General features: G+C 41.6%; 1 long non-coding RNA gene across 2 annotated transcripts; it reads left to right on the forward strand.

The window, feature by feature from the left end:
• Positions 1 to 18: 18 nt before the first annotated feature.
• Positions 19 to 15,088, forward strand: LOC113484107. 2 transcript variants are annotated; one of them, XR_003399158.1, is made up of 5 exons: positions 19 to 382; positions 6,451 to 6,811; positions 7,246 to 7,337; positions 12,089 to 12,233; positions 13,949 to 15,088. It is a non-coding gene; the product is annotated as an uncharacterized LOC113484107 (long non-coding RNA). The 2 variants fall into 2 exon arrangements; XR_003399159.1 differs by lacking the exon at positions 13,949 to 15,088 and having other exon boundaries at positions 12,089 to 12,494.
• The last annotated feature ends 185 nt before the right edge of the window (positions 15,089 to 15,273 follow it).

Here is a 15,273-nt window from a genome sequence, read left to right on the forward strand (position 1 = left end):
CCCGGCCCGCCCGGTGGCCTCGGCGGGGGGAACCGTTCCCGGCCCGGAGCAGAGGCGAAGTCGCTGCGGAAACTCCTCTGCGGCGGTTTTCCATCGCCTGAAGTGGCGGCACTTGAGAGGCGTCACAGGTGGAGCCCCCATCCTCGATCGAAACTGCTAACCGACTCCATCAAAAATAACTGTCTTTCGGATGAGGATTTATCCTCCCTGCACTGGGATTCAGATGCCCGGCCCCGAAGGATGGGTTCGCTCACGCACCTTATTTCACAGGACCGAGCGGTGCTGTTTCTTTACGCACCGCCTTGCCAGGTGGACAGCCGGTGCTTTTCCAGTATTTGGAACGCTTTCTGGGGGAAACAGCGACGTTCGTGTAAAGGGTAAGGTATTGGTGCGACTATGGTTTTCCTTTATCATTTTGCATGTCTGACTAAATAAAATGGAGAAAGTAATTCAATATTTTATGTCGATTTCTGCCCGTCCCTAGACATCGTTTTTATTTGTCCACAGTCTCACACTTTGCAGCAGTCCCCAAATGCACGCACTTTGAAGGTTTGCGTATTGCCAATATTCTTGTGGGACCGGCTGCCTAATTTTGTGTGATCTTGCTGAAGTATTGCCTGTTATTAGCAAGGTGGGTGTAAGCTAGTCTATATTTGGAGGAAGACGTGTCTTATCTGTGAAGAGATTTGCATTTTCTGTGATGGAGCTTGCTGTAGGCCTGGATGATTCTCCCAGGGCTGCGTGAGCTTTTGTGGAAGGCTGCCTTGTAATAGCATGTAGACTGTAATTATGGATGCGCAGATTGATGTCACTGAGTCTATAAAGGTTCCTAGGGGGAGATTGTCTGCATCAGAAATGCAAGCAGGGAATTCAGATTTAACCCAGTGCTCTAGTTGCAAAAAATTATGTCTGTTTTGCTGTTCATCCACATTCAGCTTTAACTTGTACTCGGGTCTTTAGCGAGTGGTCTGCGAGAATCCTTTGGATTGACTTCACACTTATAAACCCCCAGTGGAAATGGCTGACACAGTGTCTGAAGGGAGAACAATTCACTTGCTCGGGTGCCTACATCAGCATCCCAAATATTCCCACAAAGTCTATGAAAGTTCTCCTTATCACACCCCATTCACCACCCGACAGCCTTGCTGCGCGTTGGTTGTCCTTAAAATGACTCCAGCATTCCTTCCTCTCAAAAGGTTAGGAAAGCTCAGGGGCACCTAGTAGCATCCTTCCAACACCTAAGTGGAGGTTACCAAGAAGAGTGGCAGGCTCTTAACTGAAGTCCGTAACAGGAAAATGAGACTTGGTGGCCGTAATTTGAAACAAGGTTCCAACTGGCTGTGAGGAAGGGGGAAAAAATGGTTTTGCGGCTAAGCAAGCACTGGGACAAGAGACTAAAGAAATCGTAGAACTGCCATCCTGGGAGGTTTTGAAGACCCAACGGAGGAAAGCCCAGAATCGCCTGGCCCAAGTTCAGCATTAACCTTGCTTTGTGCAGGACCTTGGACTCAAAGTTAAGACCTCCCGAGGTTCTTCTGAGGTGTAATGATTCTATTGTTCTGAAATAATTTTCTTCTTTTTAACAGTAACCAACCCCTCAGAAAGCTCTTGCTCCCTGCCAGAGTGCTCAGTTGTGAACAAATACTACTTAATACTTTATAACTCATCCTCACCTTTGGTAAGGTAACAGTAACTTCAATCACATCTGACATATCGGCCCTAAAACAGTTTCGAAGTATAGACCAGGGGGTTTGGTAACTGCTAGGTTCCTTCTGAATCCAGGTTAAAGAGAAGGCTACTGCAAGAGCCTTTCTGTACCAACCACCAGCAGGCAGAGGAAGTTCTTTCACTGATCATCGTCACAGTGTCTGAACATTCGACACTGCATTACGTTATCAGGAGAGAAATATCAGCGAGACGTGGATCCACAACAGCATGAACATCTAAAGGGTTTTTACGGCATCTTTCACTTGTATCTACTGCTGCGTATCTCAGGAGCAGAGGGGAGCACAGAAGCTCCTTTTGACAACATATGAACATATGCAGGTGCACTAATGGAAAAAATATAAACACCTCGGAGAAATTTACTGACTTTTAAAGAATTCAAAAAAGGAAGAAGCAGAAGACCTGTTCTGTTTGATTTTATGGAAGCCAAGATTTCAGACCAGAGGAATAAAATTAGGAAAGAAAAGAGAAGCATGACATCAGAAGGAAAAAAGCTAAAAGCTGACTGAACTCTGTAACTCTGCCACTGCCAGTACCAGGGGAAAATACAGAAGTTCCTCTCATGTAAGCCATATATGTTCTAAAATAAAGCACACACAGCTTTAACCTGTCAAGTTACTGTGATTTATCAATTTATCACAGACCATTTCCTACACAGCAAGAGAGAAATGCAGCCCTGTGCAGCGGACAGGGACCTGGGAGCCCCGCAGGCTCGTGTGGAAGGGGGCTACGTCCCCCCACGGGGGGTCTGTACAGGACGGCAGCTCCTCCACAGGTTTTCTGGCACGTGGACACAGCAGCCAAGCAGCCACTAGTCTCTCTCCCACCTGGACAGAAAGCGTTGAGCTGGAGGAAAGGCACATTTAGAGAAATGTGGCTTGTGATAGCCTCAGCTCCTAACAGTCTTCCAGCATCAGTAGGTTTGATTTCCTCACCTGCTATGAGAGTAAAAAATAAAATCAGTAATTAATTTTTCTAAAAGGCCCTTTTTCACATTATACAAAGCAAAGTGCTCATTCTGCAAACTTGTACGTGTTTCACAATACCGCTCTGATAAATAGGATTATTTATCAAGGCTGGAGGGAGTTTGTCAGGCCTGAGACAGCACTGGTGGTGTTACGATGGAGTGACACCTCTTCCCCCAGACTCATTTGTTCTCCTCCTCCACATCTCCCTTTTTCAGGGTAGTAAAACCAAACACGTGCACATTTATGTTACACAGAGATGGGGGTTTATGCCTTATTAGTCTAGCTGGTTATGCAGCTGGTGCTGCTCTGGGACGATGTGTTAGCCAGGTCCCCGCTAGGGCTTATCACATGTAGAGCATCTCCGTGCCCGTGTCAGGGGTTGTAACTGAAGTGTGAGCACAAGTCATCGGAGCTAGTGTAGTGCAAATTGCTTGCCTACTGGTGAATGCTACATCTGTTACGGTGATGTAAACCAGGTCTCCCCAGCCCACGGCTGTTTCATTTCTGCTTTTAATCAACAAAAATTAAGACTGTCTCAATTTCTGCATTAACCACTCATCCACATAATATAAAGTACAACCCAAAATCTAATTAATTGTCTGTTCATTTTTCAACTTTAATCTGAAATGAATACAAAACCGTTTGTAGTGAAGAAGTGCAGAACAGGGTGCTTTACCAGTCAGTTTGTGAAAGAATGTAAGATTTTTTTCTGTAGTCCTCTGCATTAGTTTTCTTCCATATGATGGATGATATATCTGGAAATCGAGTAAAAAGCCTGAGAAGGATCATGCCTTTGTGTAACCACATAGCAAATCACTGGCTGATGAAACACAGTTTTCTAAGCTTCGCAAGACAGCTTAGCAGACTGATCAAAATATGTCTCAGAAATATGTACAAAGGGCATTCTAGTGTCATATCTATACTGGAACAAATTTTTTTAAGTTCAAAGCAAGCTCTTAGCTTTGAATCTTAGCAAGACTAATTGATTTATTTTTTTGAGCACACACCTTTTCAACTTACACTTAAAATATAGCCACGCTCAAGTATTTCAGGAAAAACAACTTTAGTGCCCTGAGAAACTTGTCAACACCACACATGACTTCTAAAGTGAAAATGTACAATTTACCCACAGTTTTAAACTATTAAATTTTATAGCAGAAATGTAAAAATTAGTAAGTATGCTACCTAAATATTTAAAATATGAAGACAGACATTGATTATCTAGGAACTTAAATTTCATTATTGTGTTTGTTTATATACCAAAGTACAAAAGTTTTGACAAGAAATCCAGTGTGTGTGTATATATATATATATATATGCATTAAAAAACCCTAATTTGATCATCAAGTCACCAAGGAACATAAGATTTCCTTTCCCTTTACCTCTGGAATAAGTAAAATGGAACTTTCAGTTTACCATGTTAACATTATCAAGATAATAGATTTTAGAAAGGGAAAAATGCGTGTTTTAGAAACTTGTGGGCGCCTCAGTGCAGAAAGGTCTACCACCTACTCCAAGAAGTGGTCGCCTGTTGAGCAATGAATAGTGAAATGGGGACACTCTGTGGGGAAATGAAAGAAATGCAATTTCTTGTGCTTTCTGGGTTATCATCTTTAATCCTTTACATTTTCCTGTTGATCATGACCTGATGAAGAGGCAAGCATTTAATTCCTGCACTTCACTCAGTTTCCTCAAGAGCCCTCTCTAGTTTTGTTGACCATAAGCTTTTTAATTTTATTTCTCCCCATTCTGTGGAGGGAGTGAGAGAGCAGCTTGGTGGGCATCTGCCAGCCAGCCAAGGTTAACCCACCATAACGTCACAAACCCTCTGGCAGAAAAACCTCGTGTACTTGCAGTAATTGCCAAGCGTTTCCACCAACAGCAAGTAACAAGGAAATACAGTTAGTAGGCAAAGGGACTGCTACATGACAGTATGCGCTGGGGTTTGGTTGGGTTTTTTTTTGTTGTTGGCAACTATAGCTTGTCTTAATTTTTAAGGAAAATATTTACTGGAATGCTGTTACAAAACCTCCGTTTTGAACAAGTACCTATGAGTAACAGGGGACCTGCTGGGAAGCAGGAACCAACTAGTGTCTGAATTGTGGGGTTTATGGACTATGAAGGGAAAATGCAGCTAAAGCAGCAAAATAAAAATTCAAATGAAAGAAAAGATATCACAAACATACCATCGTTAGAAAATGCAGTTAAAAGAGGCCACTATGAAATCTCTCAATTCTGCTCTCCTTTAGGAGCAGATAATGAATCAAACTCGGTTACCTCTTTTGTTTATTGTGCAACAGAAGTGAGGAAGAACACGAGACCAGATAACTAAACATCCTAAGTACGCTGTGACCTAGTTACATAGATGCTGCATCACCCATTACATCCAAGAGCATCTTTGCTAATCCCCGGGCTAACATTCACAGGATTTCAAGAAAAGAATGTGGAACTAATTATTTAAGATACACGCACTATCTGTCTGCAAACACCACACTGGATTAAATTTCTTGACATGGCTTAACGCCTGGTGGGTACAATTCAAAATCTGAAATTTAGGGGCTTACATTTTAGGGTGCTGCACATCTGTTCCGATGGGAATCCTGTCATTTAGTTATCTGCAACTGCAGGGCTGGGCTCTAAGCTTTGGCCCAGCCGAGCTACAGAAGAGAAACATCATCACAAACTCTTAAAACCTTGCTGAACACTAAACCACGTGGCACGCTCCTATTAAAAGGCTGTTGCCAGTCAACCCAACTACAAATGGCAACCTCGTCACTTGGCCCGAGACTTCTAAATCACCGGCTGTGAGGCAGGCCAGCACACCCTGCGGGGTGCCAGGGTGCCTATCCTAGCTCTCGCCAGTGCTCAGCGGTAGTCCCGGCTCAGGTAAACCTCTGAGCCTTTACAATGGCACAAGTGGCCTCCTGGCTTTTGGCTGTGATTCTAGGCTGTGCTACAGTGGCTTCTAATAGACAGACCCCTTTCTCGGATTTTGTCTTACTGTAGGCAGATTACAAAGCTAGAGATGCAGCATATAAAAAATAAGAGGGTGGTTTCCTCTTTAATAGTCATTTTTTCTGTAAAGTGTTGTAAAAGCCAGTATCAGAATTTTTTCCTATGATGAACTAGATTGTCTTGCTTTTGATTTTGCAGAAGAATTTTAATTGAAATACTTAGAACTCAAGCTTAGAGTTAACTTATCCTTTGAAGTTGGAAATCTCGATCTCAGGGGATTCATTCTGCCTTGACTGTGGGTTTTGTGTAAAGCAAAGCCAGATTGTTTTATTTGGTAGAGACTGAGCAAGCTGTTACTGACTTTCAAATATTCAGGATCTATTCCAAAGCATGACGGTTGCTAACATGAATGATGTCATTTTTAATGGAAATGAATATTTTTTTTTAATTTAACATTCTGTGCTGTAAACTGTCTTACTTTCAACTTCAGTTGTATGACCTAAAATAGGGAAGCCTATGAGCAAGTAGTTCAGTGGGATTGTTTCAAGCTAATATGACTGTAAACTGCAGAAAGTGAGGAGGCAGCATGTGTTAAGCTCTATCACTCATCCCCTGGTGACAGCTTTCAGCAAACCAGAGGGGTTAATTTCCTAGACCAGCACACCAAAATGCAAATTGTTAAAGGCTGTGGTGAGCTGTAGGGCAAGCAACATTTTTCCTGCTTTCATGTGGTGCAACTGCCTGACAGCATAGCCAGAAATCTGCTGCTTTACTCATGAAAATCTTTTTTTTTTTTTCCCAGTGTATTGCCATGCAGATAAAAGGAAATTCAAAACCATCCTGTTAACACAACCTCTGGGGAGTGCCCAGTCTACTTCCAGCTAAAGCAGAATCCAGCGGTTTGGGCACTGATTTAAAACCTCCCATGGAGCAGTACAATAGGAAACATATCTTCAGTCACCCACAGAAATTCATGTTCATCCTTCAGAACTGCAGATGGTTACAGCATGGAGCATCCCCCGACCCACCTGGAGTTTGGTCACTTCCCAGCGATGCTTGGGCCGTCTCTCCAGAGAAACCCCGAGGAACCTGGACACTTCGCAGCCCTGCCCGAAACCATCTCAGCTGGTTCTTGCGGGCCAAGGGGGGCTTCATGCCTGACAGTCAGGGCAGGAGTCTCAGAGAGCCGCTGGCCAGACGGTTGCCAGCCCCCAGGTCTCTGCTGCCAGCCAAGGGAGATCCTAAGGGCTAGGGATAGTCGTGCATTGTCTGTCTTTCACTGAGGCACCGCTAGATTCTCAATTATTTGCATTTTCTCTGTGTCTTAATGGTGCATTCCTGTGCAAATAGGATTTAAATTACGGGATTTAAATAAAGCTTACACTCCACTTTCATGTAGAAACAACAGAGTATCTCTTTGTCAAATCTGAGCTTGTTTACCTGGGGCTCTAGCATGTGCAGAGAGGGGGGTTCAAATTCCATCCTCTTCACTGTGTGGGGAGGAAAAGAGCCATGTCTTAACACACTAATTATAGAAAGAGGACACAAACACAGGCAGCAACAGCATTAGCACTTACAGCTTCTCTCTTACTGACAGGGGATATGCTCTTCTCTCCAACACCAGTCCTGAGACCGTGACTGCAGATGAAGGAAAAAGAGGAGACACACCGGGCTGCGCAGTGCCAACAGGTATTAGAAATAAGATCTGGCATAGGTTAATCCTACTGATAACAAGTGCTTATGCATCCCCAAACAGAAAACCCAGCTGGACTTACTTGTAAATATTCAGGGAAATAACTTAAGGAATGCAAGAAAGGAAGGCAGATGCCTTTTTTCATATATAACAAAACGCAAAGTCTGGCTTCAGGTGCAAAGGAGATTCCAAACCAGCAGTCACCAGAGCTCCACGCTTGGTGGAGAACTGGGCCGGAGACACACGTTCCCAGTTTAGACCTTGGGGCAGGCAGTTCCTGTAACACGGGTGGCTCTGCACAGCAGCAGCAGCCAAATACAGGCACAAACTCTGCTTCTGAACAGAGATGGCAATTTTACAGGGAGAGGAATTAACCCCTAAAGGACTGCTGCTCACCTGCAGTCCCCCGTGATCCTGATGTGTTGCCACAGCTGCAGGTAGAGACCCTTCCCTCCTTACTCCCCGCTGCGTGGGGCCAAGGAACCTGCAAAGCACAGCAGAAAGAAAACCTTCCTATTCCAAGGTACCGGTCCTTTTATCCGAACCCACAGATAAGCAACGACTGCAGAGTGATGTCACTGATGAACTAAGGCCAGCAGCAGCAGCGCTGTCATTTCAGTTCCTGTGGCTGCTCAGTGTCAGTGGCCCCCAGAGCTCCCCGCTGAAGCTCAGACACTCAGGCTGGGGGCAGACTGCAGGCAGGCAGCACAGCATCACCTCACAAACCAGGGCTGCTTTAAAACTTGCCTTTGAAATAATAACTCCTTGAAGATGGGGCTTTATTATTTATTTATTGCTATTGAGAATGAGGATTCTGGACTGTAAAATGTACCTGTACAGCGATAACACAACCAGGAACCGCCGTTTCTCCAGTTTCCTGGAGAAAGAACAGCATTTCTGGTGGACTGCACTGGTAGCGCTTTCATACCACTGGGCAGACCAAGACTGTCTGCTCCCTAGCGATTTGAAATTCCTTGTTATCTTTTAAAATTTATTTACTATATTTAAAATTTATTCATTTTTTACAAATACTCTGTTAAAATACTTTTTTTTTTTTTCCAGCATTGGTCTCATTTTCTTAATTACCTCTGATTAGCAGTATTTCAGTGTTCCTATATTTGAACATAAGGAATAAAGAATTTTGGATTAGCATTTGTTTTAGAAATAGTCACCACAGCTGGTGCTCTAATACTCCCAGGGATAAATGTATCAGCTACCCAACTAGGCAGAACTGTTCTATAAGCAGACTCTGCAGGTAAGAACAGCTGTGATTCATAAAGCATGATGAGGCTTTTTGGATTTCCTTTGTCTTCTGAGAAATCAAAAGGAAAGCAAGACATCGTGGTTCTACTGTAGAATCCAGGCAGCCCGACCCGCCAGAGCAGAAAAGCTCTGTCTGCCAGGGGCGCAGCCAGCACGCCCTCCCTCTCAGGGGCACCCCTAAGTGACCGGGCACATGCCTCAGAGAGGGTCAAAATAAGTATAAATCGGTGTGTTCAGAAACTGTCATTTCCTGGACACAGGAGAAAGTTAGTGAACATTTATTTCAAATCTTCAATTCCCAATACTGTCATTTCAAAGCTTTGAAATACCCGTGAAATACCTTTTCTTTCCCATTAAGTATATCCAGTGTCAGTCTTTTAGGGAACAATACAGATGAAAAGCCAAAGTCAAACCTACCTAAGTATTACAGGAGTTCAGATTCCACTGATGACTGTCATTTCATTTCCAGCAGTGTAAGATTTGCATGGGCACCACTACTCTGTGTCCAGCTCCGTGCCCAACCCTCTAAACCACCCAGCCAGCCAACTTCCCAGTTGCTTTCAAGTGGCAATCAGTAATCAACCTGCTAGCGATAGAAACCTTTTAATCCCCGCAGAACATAATTTCCTCACTAATCTAACTTGACTGACTTCTGTCTAGGATGTAGTCCTCTGTAAAAATAGCAGTTTGCCTTCTGACCAACAGCAACTGCGTTTTTAATTCTGTCAGACGTTGAAATACCAGGTTCAACAGTTGGCAGGTGTAAAAATGCTGAGAAAAAAACCTCAGTACTGCAGCTTTGGCAGCAGCTCGCCAGACTTCTGAAAACAACTGTGCTGAGAACTACGTCTTCCACACCCAATGAAAATAAACCGAAACGGAGATCTTGCACGGGTGTTTGACAGTACTGGGACACAGATGGAGTTTTTAGGTGGGAAATAATTCCAGGTACATAAATGATAAAGTTCTACGTGCAGTCTACCCTCTACCTCTTTTTATGACTTCAAGTTCCAACACCTCCCCAGCCACTCAGCCTGCCACAAGGCTCTGTATTTGTACTGCCCTTGGTGTGAGCCACTCATCACAGACACCGATAATAAAATATTTATCAAGTCGCACTTTTACTAAGGAAAACTTTTATTTTAACTGTGCAATCAATCAGTATTTAGACAGCAGTTTCATAAACATTTGGCATTTAAACTTCTATTACTTTTTGGCATGACCTTGGGGTAGTATATAAACAACCCTGGAGGGGAAAAATGAACCAACACACTAGGTAACGTTGACTAGAATGCTAGGGAAAAAAACCAAAACGAAACAAATCCACATTATTAAACAAAATAGTTTTTAAAAGACATTAAAAAGTTACATTCAAATCAGGGCAAACATTAGCTTCCCTCATGCAATGGAATTCATAGAGCTGATCCCCTGAGACAAATATAAAATTAATACAATTCAGCTCCATCCTCCATTAACCAGTCAGCCACTGCTGCCCTTGGAAGAAAATGGCACAGGGAGTGAAAGGATCCAGACCACCACAAAGTGAGATACATACCTGGCTCCTACACTGGCAATTCATTCACAACTTGAAAAAAACCCAAAAGCCAAACAATCAAAAAGCAATGTTTGTGTCAGTCAGCTTTTCCTACACAGTCAGTCTTCACGGAAAACACACCCGGCAGGTGCGATGTGGGTATATGCAACCCCGAAATGCTGAGACCCTCCAGGAGCGCAGCTCCCAGTGCAACCAGAGGGCCCAGCACAGCAACGCCTTGAGCACGTGTTTACGTCCCGTTTGAGTCAACCGGGACCAGTCTCAGTGTAAATCCAGCGGTAATTCCAAAGAAATAAACTTTCTCACATTTGAGCCAAACTGCATTTGTGTTCTTTTCAGAGGGGCCTTTACTAACAGAAAGCCGTTTGGGTTTGGGCTTGTACTGTAGTATGTTTTGAAACACGTGTTCCAGAATATAGTTCCGTAAATAACTTACTTTTAACTTTTGTTATTGTAGAAAGGCACTCAGGATTTCCTGCAGTCAAACTCCTCTGCTTTCAAAACTGCTTGCTGTTAGCAGAGCTGCAGTTGCAGCAACTAGTAAGTGTATAACAGTTGTTCAAGCTAAGAATTACCTCTTCAGCAACTACTAGGTGTAATCCTGCTTTCAGTTTTACCAGAATAACTTCAGTAAATTGATTTCTGTGAAATACCGCCACAGTTACACCTGTGCAGCTCTCTCTTCAGCTGCTATTGGATGGTATTTTTGGCTAAACACCCCATAAAACCCACCAACACTTCCCACGTTAGGTGACGGACTTTCCCCTACATTAATTTCATTCTGTAATGAACAAAATGAGCAAGAGCTCCTGGTCTCTGGGCTTACAAGTTTGCTCAGAGTAACATGTTACTGAGACCCAGCAGCCCATGGTAACTACGTTTGTGTACACTCAGGTTGCAGCAAATGCTAAGTCACTCAAGTTGGCTTAGTTTGCAAGAGGTAAACTGCCTTGAAATACTCACTGTTTACTACAGGCTAAGACTGGATGCATGGAGAGTTACAGTGGACCTCTGACAGATCGTAACGTTATCTTAGAAAAATCCATTTGGCAATGGGAGTTTTAACCACGTAAGTATTCTGTCCTTTGAAAATAATAATCCTGTGAAGATTTAAAAAACAAACAAGCCACAAAAAACCTGATTTTGTCTGTCCAGACCATCCAAACTGAAATAAAAATTAACTCTCCCATTAACTTAAAATAAACAGGATGAGGACTCGGCTTCGAATAAGGCAAACAAGATTTAGCTCACAGTCTAAAGCAAGGAAATAAAACCAGAGGGGAGTGAACTAGGAAGAATAATTATAAACAGATAAAGAAACCTCTCGGTACCATTTTCTGTTAAAATCTCGTGAGTTATACAGAAAATGCACAGCTAATACAGGAAGTTATTAAAAGATATATGTAGATTTTTCAAGTTTCTTTTACAAAAGCAGAGCTATTAAAAAAAAAATAAATCAACTGATAGGACCTGTTCCACACACTATACACATTCCCAGTTCTCCTAGATAACTCCTGAAAGACGAAAATACTTTTTATTTGTTAATTATGGAGGAAATACACAAGTGGAACTGTGGGCAGGTTGAGCATTTGGGTTTGGATCCAGGTCCTGCAGAACAGGCATTTCTGTTGCAATTGAAGGACAGAGTCCTCACCTGGAAACACAATTAGCACGGTGAGCCAGTTTCAAGATTTCCTCTATAACTTCTGATGCTTTTCAAGTCACATCAACTGTAACATTTTTGCTTTCTTTCTGAAGTACAAGGGTTGCATATACACTCATTACACCAGCCATGGCTCCTTAGTTCTTAATACACTTAAACAAAATCAACTGACATAGTGTAACACTAAATTCCACATTTATGTTCATCTTTCAGAACATATTTAGTAAAATTAATAATTAAAAAAATGATATATTTTTTTTCTCCAGGACCCAGTTTCTACAGACATAACCAAGAAAAAAAAATACTGGAAAACCTAAAACCATTCTGCCTGCTGTGTTCTGCCAGCTCTTTCTAGGAAAATGGAATAAACGAAGTTACATATGAAAAACTGATTTCCTCAGACAGCCACAGGTATAAACTTTTAAGAAAATTTGTGTCTCTAATATCATACCTATAACTACACGTGTTGACTTCAAGGATATGAAGCATTTTGACTGAGCCCTGTTCTGTGCTGTTACAATCGTGAAGGATTCTGCTGTTGAGTTCAGTGGAGAAAGTGTCCATTTACACAATTCTTCTGGAGATTCCTTTGCTTTCATTGGTGGAGTTTTCAATCATAAGACAAATTCTCTCCCCCAAAATCTTGTGATATATTGGTAATAGGCTGTGAACTTTGAGGAGAATGTATTTTTTGTTCTGTAGGTATCGTGACTATGTGACAAAAGGGAAGCACATGAATGTAGACTGGGTTCTGGAGAAACGTATTATATTTGGTTAACATAAAAATAAAGAAAAAGACAGAATAATTAATGTCTAACTAAGCTTGCCTATATGCTGAGGTAACCTTAAATATCTTTGGTTTTCTTTATTTGCTGATAAAAAGTACCTTAACAAATGTTACGTAATAAATAGTGTTCTGGATGCACTGCTCTCTAATACACTGAATATTTTCAACTCTTTGGCTAGTGAAGTTAGAGCATTTCTATCAAATTCATACATTTTATATGAAGTCCGTTTCTCTCAAATTATCCATGTTTAAACTACAGAGTCGGTCTCTGGAAGAAAAAGTTTAGGATTTAAAGTATTTACCTGTAATGAGGGTCATAAAATTACATCAGATTATCAGTACTTACAGCAAACAAATCTTTGGAGAAGCAAACAGTTACCATCTGCATATCAGCTCTTTCTGGATGAAACTAACACAAGAGGCTACTCTGGAAGATGAAGTGTGAAACTTCAGGCTACAGTTACACATCCTTAATCTAGTTTTGATTAATTCACACTTTACCTAACTAGAAACAGTATTCTGCTGTACACTAAACATTCTGCCTGACAAAACCAAAAATAAATCTTTGGTGAAAAAGCTTTCTTTTTTCTTCAGCAAGTAGATAAAAAACTGTTCAAAAATATTATTATTTTTTTTAATACTGTATTGTTGATCAACTACATGCTGGAGAAAAAAAATTACACTTGGAAGTCTTTGGAGATATCTGCTGATATTATTATAACTTTCTTTAAAGGCTCTTGTAACAACAAGGTAGTTAAAATTGCAGAAGCATACAGTTCATCTATGCAATCAACTACTACAATCAAGAAGCCCTATTGGTTTTTGTTAGTAACTACTTATACAATAAAATGTATTCAGCTCTTCAAAACTATAGCTTTTAACTAGTTCAATTCTTTTTGGACAATATGTGGCTTCCTTCTCTTCTACAGCAAGTCTTTGGTACAAGATTATTTTTAAAGCATTTGAATCAACACTGTTATGAAAAGGTGAATGTGTACTGTCTGGTTCAGAACTAGCAAACAGTTACAAGGCAAGGAACTAGAGTAACTAGAGGTTGATTCACCAACACAAAGCAGACAGAACAGTAGGGCTTACTGATGACTTCTGACCACCTTTTGATCCATGAGGAACAATACAAAAGTCAGCCTGGCCTACCTTAAGGGTGATACCTTGGCCCCAGTAAAGTCAGTGGGAGTTCTGACACTTAAATAGAGCCAGGAGTTCCTATAGTTGCTTTCTCACAACATTGTATTTTAAACATTTGTTTTTCAAAACATATGCCTAATTTTCCTAATTTTTTTTTTTTTTTTTTTTTTTTTTTTTTTTTTTTTTTTTAAAGTAAAACAGAAGAAGAGAAGAAGTGGAGAAGAGGACTGGATATAGATACAGGCAAGTTTATAACATTGGATGATTCCAACCTCCTCCCTCTCTCTCCCCCTCTCCTTTTAAAAAACAAAACGTGATACCCTGTCAGTTTGCTCCACGTTTCCGTGAGGCAGCTCAAAAGTAACAAACTGTTCCCTGAGTACAGGAAAAAACAACAACAAAAAAACCCCAAAAAACTAGAGTAACTTTTAAAGGAGGTAGTATAAAACAGGAATTGCATGGGTTCAAGGCAGTAGCAGTACTCACCTCTTTCAACAGACTCTTCAACTAAAGCTCTGGCTTTTTTATTTCTCATGGTAGCCTAATCAGAGTTTTAGATTGGCATGTGGGTAAAGTCACTCCCTGAGCTAAAATTCCTGGCTAACGGCACGCTAGGTGAAGGCATGGAGCAGGGCTGCATCCTAACAACAGCTCTGAGACACACTAGGATGCTGGCAGTGCTTATCAGCACTCAAACCTGGGTAAAAATGAATGATAAACTCCTGATACTGATTACTTAAAACATCTAAGAAGCATTTAAGGCATCTTTCTGTACTCCAGAGCAACTTCATGAATACTAAAAAGGCATAAGGCAAATCAGTAATTTCATACTATATAATGCAAGGCACCATTGCTAAGAAGTAGTGTGATACTGGAATACTCAACATGATCTATTCCGTGACTGAGCCAAACGGTTTGGAAATGCTGCATACTTCTTCATTTTGCGATGCTTTTTAGCATTAACTGTCAATAAAAGGGCACATTTGTCACTGTGGGGAACCCAACATGTCCCAGAGCCCGAAGGATATAGCATACATCCTGTCAGCAGTTGCTGGCACAAGTTTCTGGGGAAAAGGCACTGTCCTAGGCTTACCGGGGCCGTGAGAAATTAAGAGGAACAAAAGCTTTCATGTGGCTGTTGGCGGATGCACCAACTCCAGTTTTCCCAGTTTTTAACATCCTCTGTGTCAACCACATGAAATCATTACATTTTATACTCTGAGGTTTCCTTCTTTTTAAAGACAGAGCTTCAGCTAAACAATCTCATTCACCTACCTATACAACTCCCTGATCACTGAGCGCACACGTGCGCACGCACACATACACACACACACACACACACACACATTCTACACGCAACTGAAAACAAACAAAAAAAGAAACCCAAAATAAAACAACACTACTAGGAAGTATTATCAGTTCCATAGCTGAGACCAACTAGAACACAAATGAGGTAAAGCAGTTGTCATTCAGAGTTCACCCCTCGGCAAACTGAGGTAGATAGTCAGCAAAAGGGCC

Source organism: Athene cunicularia (genome assembly GCF_003259725.1).
Source record: "Athene cunicularia isolate RWA chromosome 10 unlocalized genomic scaffold, athCun1 chr10_part1, whole genome shotgun sequence".
In the NCBI taxonomy this organism is placed as follows: domain Eukaryota; kingdom Metazoa; phylum Chordata; class Aves; order Strigiformes; family Strigidae; genus Athene; species Athene cunicularia.